The 12,166-nt window shown below is 38.2% G+C and overlaps 1 long non-coding RNA gene across 1 annotated transcript; it reads right to left on the bottom strand.

Annotated features, from left to right (window-relative positions):
• Window positions 1–1,988: 1,988 nt before the first annotated feature.
• Window positions 1,989–11,884, bottom strand: LOC139676462 (uncharacterized). The gene is made up of 4 exons (XR_011698660.1): window positions 11,792–11,884; window positions 10,884–11,027; window positions 4,290–4,432; window positions 1,989–2,068 (listed from the first exon to the last, which is right to left on the bottom strand). It is a non-coding gene; the product is annotated as an uncharacterized lncRNA (long non-coding RNA).
• Window positions 11,885–12,166: the final 282 nt, after the last annotated feature.

Raw genomic sequence — 12,166 nt, forward strand, 5'->3', positions numbered from 1 at the left:
CCAGCCTACTGGAACAAGTAAGGGGGACATGATACATCCACTGCCTTCTCTCTGTGACCAATGCAATCTCCTCCTTTCATGCCCTGCCTTTCAGAACAGGAGGAACAAACAGGCAAAACATAATTTACAGTCTCAGTTTATTTGTATCCACAGCCCATCTGCTGACTAGAACCACAGCAGAATGTGTGTGTGTGCATTCGGAGAGATGGCTGTCATTAGACAAAGAAGTTAACCAATGTATAAAAGCCAGGATCAGAGCAGTAATAAAGTTTACACTTCACTATGGATGTCAAAATCCTTGCTGATTTTTTCTTTTCCACAAGTATCGAGTACATTGAATTTCACAAGCAAAACCATCTCTAGCAAGCATTCAGGAATCGGTTACTTGGAAGCTGAAGCATTCATGATTGAAATATAAAAAACAGATATTTCCTTAATAAATTAACAGAATTAGAAACACTGGACATATCTCTATTCTTGGCTGTAAAATGACTAGATTCTTGTCTCATCAAATTTACATTGTAGAAACTGAATATAGTATGATTAGGCATTATTTTAACAACTACATTAAAATACAATTTAAAATAAAATGGCCCTTTATATCGCACTAATATCAGTGTTTTAAATAACAAAGGGAACTTTTTTTTAAATAAAGGAAAGGATTAGCATTTAGTTTCAATCAGTACAAGCAATGCCGTACCAGTTGGTGTCTCAAAGATTCAGGATTTTATTAATATTCCAGAGATGCATTTGTGTTGCCTCTGGGTACACTGAAAAGCCACTTAAACTGCACTTAAAGCAGCACTACAGGATCAAATTGATGTGCATCAACCATTTACAATAAAACTTGATTATTATAAAGGCATACATATTTGCATAATTACATGTTTGATTTTTTGATAATGCAGCATACACTACAAAATGTTGCTTCATGTAGAAAGGCATCGTCAAAAAGCACCATCTGCTGTAGTGTTTAATGCACTGCAGTGTTTGAAAAATTGTGAAGGTAGATTTGTGCAAATCAAAGGGGGAAGCAAAGGCGCTTTGCTAGAACAAGGGGATATGGCAGAGTGTGGACCTTTTGTTAGGCTGTCCTATTTCTCTCTGGCTATTTTCAAATAAAATTGTCAGGGGGAGAAAAGTAAAAGACAACAGAGCAGCACATCCTACAGTTCACAGAACGTAGGATTCAGAACTTGAGAGCATTTGGCATAAACACATTTTTGATGTTTTCACTCAAAAAAAAATCAGTATCTAATATATGCAATGAAGGAATCATAATGGGAAAGAAAGCAAACTTCAACAAGAATGAATCTTTTTAAAGGAATCTCTACTATGCACCACAATATCTTAAAAGACATAGAACTTCAAAGTAAGAATATCTACACATTTGCTCAATTCAAAAGGAGAAGACAACTGTTCTTCAGTAATAGCTGACCATAAACCCCAATGGGAGCCCAAGGGGTTCAGGAAGTGTGAAGCTGTTTGCAGAAGTGTATCTTTGATTATGAGAAAAAGTAAGCACTTCTAGACTCAACACTGTTAGCCCAGAGTTCTTGTATTCTAAAAATATGCATCATTTTGATTAGCACTACATGTCTATCATTTTAATACCTGAGGCTGTATTTCAAAGTGGATTCTGAGAAAGACATTAATCAAATGTAGTTGTAGCTGTTTGTAATATTCTGCCATCCTGAGGAGTTTGTATGCGTGCATCCACAACACAGACACACACAGACACACAGAGAAAAGGATCATTTGTGACTTTTTCCAAGTCTGTTGCTACCTCTGAGCTATGCTGTGAACATTTTTGGACATGGTGCTGAGTAGTAAAGCACAGCACAGAGCCAAGACTGGGAATATCTGGCAGGGAAGTCAATAGGCATGTACTAACCTGTTGCTTCCCAGTAGGAGCTCATTCCTTCACAAATTGGCCTGTGGTAAGCAGTGTGATTCATTGCTCGGGGACTGGATTACAAGCTGGAAACCAGCTGACAGAACTTGGGCAACTCATTTCGCTTCCCCATGTTTTCCATTTTCCTTCCTCCTGTTTTTCACATCGCATTAGCTGAAAATTACAAAACTCTTCAGGGCAAGGACTTTTTCATAATACAAATTTCCAGCATATTGGGTATTAAACAAGCTTTTACCTCCATGGGCACCTCAAGGTATACAAGGATACAAACAACAGTTGGATTACATGTTGTATGTGGGATAAATACCAAGTCAATTAAAAAGAATCTTTAACAACACAATCTGACTATAAAGTCCAGCATTCAAGAACAGCATCTGGCTCCAAGACATATTCTACAGTCCAGTGACATAAAAGAGCTACAGAAACAGATGAAATTTTGTCCAGACATCTAAAGCAAGAATGTGGTGGTGTATGTGGGAACGCAAATATCTCAAACTTTCTGGGCCCAAACCACAACAACTTGCATGTAGATTCATTGAAATCAAAGAAATGGCCATAGAGCTTCAAGCCCTAAAGCTGCACTGCTAGCCTGCTAGGTTATGCTACATATGAACTACAATAAATTTACATTTCCATTAAGAAAATAACTACGGTTGTATGGTTATGAGACAGATTTTTTTCATATTATGAGGCAGAATGTGCTTGAGTCCTCTATTATGCATAAAATTATTAAACATCCAGGTTTCTCACCCTGAATTATCAGGTACAATTATAGCTTGGCATCAGAGATGCTGAACACCCACACTTGTCAATGACTTAGATCAGCATTGTGAAATCCAGTGTTTGTGAAAAATCAGATCTTTTATGTGTCATGCAGAAAAATATGAAATATTTTTTTATTAAATAGCCAACATATTGTTGGGAGTACATAGTTAACAAAAACTCAGAAATATTTATCTGTTAATATTTTCCCCCATACCCATAATTTACTGAGTTGAACTGGACTGCAATATGATGCAGTGTCATTCCCTCTGCCTCTGTCTGCACTTAAAGCAGAAACTGTATGGTTTCTTGCTCATCAGGTACCCAGACAGAAAAGATAATTTATTTATAGCATAATATTGAAAATAGCCCCAAATTATAACAAAGCCTCAAAGACATCTGCATTTCTTTCCAACTAAAGTCTCTAAGTGCATTTTGTCACAGTGCTCAAAAAGGAAACAAAACCAGTCAGGCAGACACAAATCATTAGAAACAATGACTTTCCCTTTTGTGTGCCTTAATATTCTGCTCTTGGTGAGCTCCTCTAACAAAGTCCGCACTAATCGTTGCTGGAATCAGCACAGCGGCGACTGCTAAGCAAACTCTTTTTCTCCACCCTCTCTGCACTAGGCAGACAGGGTTTTTCATTACATATATCATTTTCAACTTGCTGCAGTGATTCCACAAAGACAGGAGGATTTAGAAAGCTAATGAATGGGGGCAGGGAGCAGGCTGGAGTTGGAGCTTCAGTGCTAATGTTTAAGGCTAGATACTATGCGTGGCTTCACACGAGGCAATGCCACCGATTTTATTTTCATTCCATGGCACTGACAGACTTTGACAGCAAAATCAGTCATCCCAAGTTAATAAATCAAAGTAAGGAGTGGGGGTGGGGGGATTTTTTTGTTTGAACATTTATTGCTACAGGATTTAGGGCAAGGCTCACTGGTCATTGCTTTGCCCTGGTTGTTATTGTGCTGCAATGACAGCAAAATTATTTATCTTTTAGTTGCTAATTAAGAAGAGAAGCAAAGAAGAATAGGTTTGGACTGACTAAACTATAGCACCTAGGGACCATTTCCTACATCATAATGGCTTGACATAGATGCTGTATCTCAGTATATCTACAAGTCCCTTGCTGCTCTATTATTAGGAAAAAATTTCATCTTGCAAGTTAACTGACATAAAGTTAACAGTTTATAAATAAGATTAACCTGAATGAGAAAAAAAATAGGCCCCTCCCTCTCCCCAGGAAAAGATCACATTCCTGTCCAAGCTCTGTTCTAGCACAGAACGCTCCATTTCACCAACACCAGTACCCTTGCTACTGTTCAGCAGATTGGTCTAACCCACCATTTGCAGACATGTCCTCAATATTGCCTGCCACTTGGGAGAACAGGCTATACTGATTACGAAATACTGGTTCTATAAATCTGATCATTTTAATGATAAACCAGGATATTTTAGCCTTTCTTGTCCCTGAAGAAACAAGAACAATTGCAGATTGATTGTAAACCAATTAAGGACCTTAGAGTTATAAGTTGTGAATAAAATTTCTTTCTCCTAGGGGAAGAAGACAAAACAAATAAACTAAGAATTTTCTGGTTCTTACCTCTCTATATAAAAACTTAAGATGTGGGTGAAGCTGTTAATTCAGATCTAAGTGACGGATTATGACTTCAAACTTCTTGAGTGACAGCTATCACTGGATCCTACTCAGCAGCCTTTTTCAATGACCCATGTTCACTGGCATGTCTGGCAGAGGGGGGAAAAAAGTGGTGAACATCACAGAAAACAGTCATATGGCCAATCACACACAGCTTTGATCTTTGATGGTTGATCTCTGCAATACTCATAGAAGTTAATAAACACTAGTTGTAGTCAGTGGCTCCACTTCAGCACTAGTTCTCTTCTTAAATGCAGAATTTGGGACAATTAAGAAGCTTCAACGTATGGTACAGACTTTGAGATGTTCTCCAGATTGACCTCAGTAATCTACTGCCACTGTGGCAAGTGGACACTGTCCAAAGAGCTGAATGAAAACTACACAGATTAGTTAATGCCTTTTACTTTACATTTAAGGATAGGTTATTCCCTGCAACTATATCCTGCTGCCAATGCTCAGTTAATAGGCTTCTGTAGTGAATAACATCATGTGCTCTGTCAATTATTAATAATGAGACAAGCATTTTCACATCAGAATGCCGCCTTGTAATGTGATGAGCCTGTGTTGTATGTGTATCAAAGCTCAGTCTCATAACATTACTAGTTTACCAAGTGAACTATGAACAAGATTTATTCCCCAGTCTGCTGAGTCCTAATTTTCATGAATTTTGTAAACAGAAAATGTCTTTTTATTGGCAAGATTTTTAGAATATGGTTTGTATTTTAAGTGCTTGATTTACTGCTATATTGCATTTATTCTAACACATCATTGATCCCCTGTCTCATACATCAGATTTAGTTACTTTTTTATTGTATGATTTCTAGGCAACAGTGGCTATTCCAGGACAGAAACAGCTGATGGATCTAATTTGATTTTGTCCTTATACCAGCAGAAGTTCACTTACTAGTTCACTTACTCAGAATTCATTGATCACTCAAAGGTCTTCTGGGATTGTGAAATCTCATTCTCAGTGTCTTTTCCAATTGTCAAAGCACAGACTCAATACCATATCTGACATCCTTGCAGCCTGCCTTGTTCTGCATAACACAGCAGTCAACTATGGGGTTATAGTCAATGATGGGACTCTCATAAAGGATGACAAGGCTAAATTTTACTGACTTCAGACATGGCAAAAGGTAGATCCTTCTGAAAGGTGGGTTTGCTGATGATAAGCAAGGAGCAGCTCAGTGACAGCCATATCTTTAACAAGGAAAAGGAAGAACAGGGAAAGGATGATTAGAGACGAAAAAGGAGGATAGTAAAGGAAGAAGAAAATGCAGAAGGAGTTTTACAGAAAGATCCATAGGTCTAAAAAATCAAAGAAATAGGTACACTTAGCATAGCAAGATGATTGAATTCCTTTATCAGTGGCTTACTGTTCCCAGCTAAAACACAAGATAGTGTCCTGTGCACAGCCCATTCAGTTCAACGGCAAGACAGCAAGCCTCGTGGAGGGTACTGTCAGAACAATAATCACTTTTAAAGTGGTTGTAAAGATCTTCTAGTCACAGAGTGCAAACAAAGAGGCAAGAGGAGGTTAATGAAACTTCAAGAAGTGTTAATGTTCAGTAAGGTTACTTCATCTTGAGTTTTTGAGAGCAGGTAAGATGGAAAAGAAAGACATTGGGAAAGTGGATGACATTTAAAAGAAACAGTATTAAAGTCCCCCATTACGAGAATAAAGACTATTTTGTCAACAGAAAACATATTCATCATTTTCTGGGAGAAACAACTGATAGTTCCTGTTACCTGGGGGAATTCTAAACCATGAGCTAACCTGTGCACCTACTGCACAATTTTGCAAACTTGCATCAATATTTAAGCTACCAGTTTGGGAACAAATACATTACCAAACATGAGTTTCTTTCACAGAAACAAACATTAGAATCAGAATAGACATGCTTTAATCACAAATTATTTTCTGAACACATTTGCCAGTCTCATTTCAAATTGTTTGAGCACCTGAGCTTCCATTTCCCCTCTCTGGAAAGTAGTCACTCTCCTAAATGCAGCCAGCTATGCTGGGTAACTTTGCTCTGAGAGGCATTGCTCATTTTCTCCTTTTTTTTGCTCAACCTTTGGACAACGTGAAAGTATTATTCTCCCTATGTGCTTGAAACCCATCCACAGTCATCAGCTGCTACACTTTCTTTTCATTATCTTTTTTATATTCAAATAGGATCTAATGTTGCTATGCTCCATCAAGAGACTAGGTCAATAGTTCCAAAAAACCAAAAGTAACAGGGGAAATTGATGGGAAATTACATTCCCAGTAATACAGTATTTAAAATCCTTTGGTTGGCTTGCAGCCTATGGCACTTGCATTTAGAACTGCTGGTTTATTTCAAATGGAATTTTATTTAAACAAAATGAAAGCATAACTTCTGAGGCAAGGACTAAAGCCTTGGAACAGAGGGGGAGCGATCCTGTACTTAACATCACCACTCAGAGCCATGATCTCTCACTATTTTGCTGCAAACATCCTGTGCAGCCTTAGTCAAGTTGCTTAGGGGAGGTTGTGGCTTAATCCCCAATCTTTGAAACAAGTATGACTTAGGCTCCCTATCTCACAGGCACACAGCAAGGATAAATGCATTAAAGAAGAATTAATATATCACAATATAGTGATAGGAGTTCAATACCCTGCACACGGAGTAATTTATCTTTTTGTCTCCTGGATCAAGTTTAGTTTCCAGGTGTGTGCAACAGTAAAAGAGTAATCTATTAATATATAAAGAAATCAAAAAATCTCCAGCCCCACATTCCTGCATATGAAACCATGAACAGAAACATAAACCTGTAGGTATAGAGTGGAAATGCTGGAGCAGAAAATAACAGAATTTTTTAATTAATTACAGTGGGCTTAAGGATAGGAAACACGAGCTAGACATGTTTAAAGAAATTTGTTCATTCCAACAGAATAAACCAGAAAACACAACAAAATCAAAAAACTGTACAACAAATTCATATATAAGCTAGAAATGTAAGTATTTAGACACCCTAAAAAAGAAACCCCTTAATGTTATCTTGTATACGGAATACAGTATAATTTACTAGCATATGAATTATATACTGTTCCCAGGATGAAACTTCCGTATTTCTTGCTTCAGACTACTCTCCCTATAAAACAGCTCTATTAGAGTTTAGCAATTTAGGAAAAAAAGAAGGTAATGTCTATAGCTCCCATTAAAAACCAGATCATATATTTTACAGTGATTATAGAGTAATATACTATAAAAATGAGATTTCACCAAATATTCAAAATTACAGATTTATTCAAACTCCCAGAGAAAAATCAAACTTGTAAATTGTGCAGATTATATATCCAATGAAATATTTATTGTTGCACAATGTATACTGTTAACTGTGTTGACTACTTTTCACCAAGGTGCCAGAGAAATGAAAAATTAACCAGTGTAGAATATAAAATACTTTTTTCAAGTCCTAGAGGTAGTTCACGAGCATACAAAACAGATTGCATTCAGACTTGTAATACAGAAATTCTTCAGTGAAGAAGACACTAGAGCTGAACACCTGACAGCAGAACAAAACAGAGAACAGCATTAAAGCCTTGTAGTTGAGGTGCTGCATGCAAATGCAGGAAGACCTAAATTAGTAATGTTGAAGGTCTAGCTAATGTAGACAGTAGCTGTGTCAATGAATGTTTTAATGACATCCTACTAGTTTAAGGACTAACAAGTGCATACATGCACTATGATGGAATTTTGGAAATTCAGTGAATATGTGGTCTAAAATCTCTTTGGGTTTACAAAAAGAAGTAAATATTTGAATATTCTCCTTCCCTGCCACTTCATAAACTGACCTATGAAAATCACACATGGTTTGAGGTGCACGTTCTTGTTTTCAGCACTAATCATAATCACTACCAACCAACCTCCCACTGTCTGCCATTTATTCTTTTTCAAAACTTACATGAATATTCATATAAACTTCATCTACAGGGCAACAAATGGTGGTCGTGCTATGACAGAGAAAACTTAATAAATAATAACACCCACCCGTAGCTACTTTTCACCTTAATGCTGTGACTTCAAATATACCTTTTTGTCCCCTTTACTTTGAGATGACCTATAGAACTTTGTAACAAAGGACAAGGATAAGAGGTAGGTTGGCAGCACCAGAAGGTTGGACTCAGGCTGTTGCTCCAGCTGTGCTGCACAGAAGGGCATTTCTGACCTGACCTGGCCATTCACCAATTACAATGGGTAAAAAAAATAAATACACCAATACTCTGAAGCAAGGACTTTCATCCTTGCCCTCCGTTTCTCTATTTCAGTTTCTCCTCTTCCAGCCTTTAGCACAAACCACACCAGGCTTGGACGTGCCAATGCACACTCAGAGTGAGCATGTGCCAGCCTGACAAAATGCTGAACAAACAGCATGTGAGCTCAAGCCTATTCTATAGCTATGGCCCATCTCGGTCCAGACTCCTGCCATCCTCTTCCAGAGGAGCAGTTTCATCAAGCCAGGGGCAGAGATGCTCTAGGCCAGACTGCAGGAACAGCTGAAATATGTTTTGCCACATTCTCCATAGCCCTCCTCCTCCTTGCAGCACTGGTGATGGCTCGGCAGGAAAAGCAGTTACCTCATAGGGTTTGGGATTTAACAGACAGCCGTCTTTCTCCTCTCACCCAAACTGGTCTGACTGCTTGATATTAAATACGAAATATTTGACAATGAAAGGTTGCTGAATATTTCAGAACTAGCTGTCCTAAGGAACTGGTCTCTAGCTTACACTAGTTCATGTCAAAGGAAAAATTACATCAGTAAGCCCTTGGAGACACATGCTGGCTTTCTTAGCCCAGCCAAGCAGCAGCCACAGGTCCTGCTTTTTGAAGGAGAGGAAAAAACAGGTGAAATTAATTGAAAACTTCAGGTTATCTGTTCTCTTAGGACCTTAGAATTCCTGTATTTTTGAATGCTTTTTCTGTCAGCACTTGGCATCTGCAAATTTTCACAATTTTTTTTGATTTACACTGAAGCAGCTGGATTATGTGATCAGACAGCATGAACTCAGTGCAAAACACTGCTGTTGCCTGCATGTTCCTGGTGTGCAAGGCCAGAGAGGGGAGCACACATACACTTGCATGAGATGAACCCTATTCCACCATCCTTCTGCTTAGAGAGACTACAGCTTGGAGTACTAACATTTACCTGGAAGATAACAGGGCCAGACCCAAAACCTGGATGTCTAAAACTTCTTAAATCAATTGAGATGCCTAAAAAACAACCTCTTGTGAAATTTAGACTGTGAGGAAGCTTTTATGAGACCAGTCAAAGCTTCAGTGCACTACATAACTCCAGGGTCCCATTTTAAAAAATCCTGGACTAGAACCAAATCCACCTTGATATTTAGATGCACTATGGAGCAGGAAAAGGTGAACAGGTCTGGATGCCTGCACAAATGGGCAGGCAGCAGCTGGGCAGGAGCTGCCAATCCACCCCATTGACTTAGTGCTGTGGAAAGAACCTCACTGCTGAGGATAAAGATGGGCAAAGCACAGGAAATTTGAGGCTTTTTATACACACAAAACAAAAGGATTAAAAACACCATATAGAACAAAGATTTACAATGGATCAGCCACACATCTCTGTGGAAGCAACAAAGCTTTTACAAATGAATAAACGAAAAAAACCATATTTCCTGAGACTAAGGCAGCCCTAGAGACTTCTAAGTATTAGACCAAAGGCTGCCAGATGCTTCCAGAGCCCAGGCAGCTCACTGGGGAGTTCAGGCCTTTCCGAAAGGGTGAGGCAGGTCAGATGGAGACTAAAGAGTACAGAGCTCCCCAGAGAATTACTTTTTTTGCTGTCTTTAGTTTTAAGCACCTTTCCTTCATAAGATATGGTCTGAGGCTTCCTTATGTTTTCTAATTAGAGGTTTTATTACAGGGAAATTAGTGACATTTTCCTCACTTGAAAAGTTTCACAAAAGTTTCACAAAATCCTGATGTCCACTTAACTGTGGCTAGCCCGTTAGCAAACACCACTTCATAAGTTCTGTCTTTAACAAACTAACTCAGCCAGGAAAGCTTTCATTCTCATCTTCCATGAATTCTTTCTTTTTCCCACTCAATACCCAAAGTAAAGGAAACTAACAGCTTAATTATCCTTTTTTTCACCTTCCCTCTACCTTCTTTATAGCTAAGATTTTAAAATTTGAAGATTGAAGCTTACTCCCCATTTTCATACAAAAGTACAGTGAGGTAGAGCTTTTGTACAATTGGTATCTATTGACAAGAAAGAATTTGGCATCAATAAATGCCTTTATCCTGCCTTTCTCGACTCCAGCAGAGTCCTATCCCAACCCCAAGAAGTTCTAAGCATGCATCACCTGCTCATCTCCATGACACTATTGCAGCCATGTGAGCTGAGCTGCCTCTGTAGAAAGTGCTTTAGGCACACTTTATGATTTTACTTCTCTGTGTTTTTCAGTCTCTCATTACATGATAACAGACAAAAGCTCCCCAAATAAAAAAATAACTAAAAGAACATTTGAAGTGAAATTCTTATACTTACTTTGGACTGCTTGTTTGAAGCAACAGGAATGGTTGCATGGGTATTGCATGGACTCAAGAGTAAGATGTGATATGCAACCAGAAACACAGTTCACTTTTGCGACCATCTGTTCTCCAGGGAGCACTAGCAGGAGGTGACAGTGGTCTGCAGAAAAGAGTTCATTATTTTAAAGCCTAGGGAAAAAACTCACACAGTAACATGTAAGGAAATGCAAAGCCAGCAGGTAAGGCTCCCTTTCATTAGGAAAAGACACAACCCACCACTGCAAAAACACCCCATATTTTCATGTGAATGCAGCCAAGAAGCACTCCTATGACTCCCAGCGAGGTTCAGAGCTCCGTGTCAGAGGCAGCACTACTGGAAACAACAGTTTATTCCCTATGATTTATTTAATTCAGCAAAACCATATTACTTTCTTCATTGATTCATTTGTTTTTTAAAGTAGTATAAATCTTTACAGATCAGTGAGAAATTTAGTTAAGATAACATATAAGTTGCTTATCTTTGGAAAAGCAAGAATCTGGCCTCATGGAAGACCTGAGTGAGAATGCAAGCTTGACAGACTTGCACACACCTTTCTTTAAAGATGTATTTAAATAACTGTAAGAATCTATGATCCATGTGGATCCCTTCCAACTCAGAATAGTGATATATGTTTTCATAGTGATATATGTTAACATTCCTATTTTGCTCATTTTTTCTAGAATAGGATGGAAATACACACACACATATACATAAAATTTAAAAACTTACACATTTATATAAATATATCTTAAAAAATACTACAGAATATTAAAGAGAAGAACTCCATTAAGGGCAATGTTTCATTTACATCTCAAGAGTCTAATAAACATCTCACTACAACTCAGGACAGAGCACAGAATAAAAAGAAGGGATGAAAAATTTACCAGAACTGAAGAATGCCTTAATGGGAGGTAGATCTTCACGTTTTTCTGACAGATATGTTGTTTCTCTTTTCATACCACTGGTTCAGAAGAGGTGACTTCAGGTATCTGGTTAAAACAGAAGAGGAAAAAAAATTGCACATTGTTGTCAGATGCAGCTAAGGTGTAGATACAAAATACTGAACCTGACACACGGAGATGATGATACTCTAACAGGGTAAATTACTATGAGTTATTTCCCCTGTAATTTAAGGAAGCTCTGTTGCTCCTTGCTAAATTTTCCATGAAACAGACAGGCACGTATATGTGAATGTATATGAATGCTTATGCCAACGCTGTCTGAAGTGAGCAGTTCCAACGCTTTTCCCTACGGCCTCC

The sequence above is a fragment of the Pithys albifrons genome, chromosome 10 (assembly GCF_047495875.1).
Source record: "Pithys albifrons albifrons isolate INPA30051 chromosome 10, PitAlb_v1, whole genome shotgun sequence".
In the NCBI taxonomy this organism is placed as follows: domain Eukaryota; kingdom Metazoa; phylum Chordata; class Aves; order Passeriformes; family Thamnophilidae; genus Pithys; species Pithys albifrons.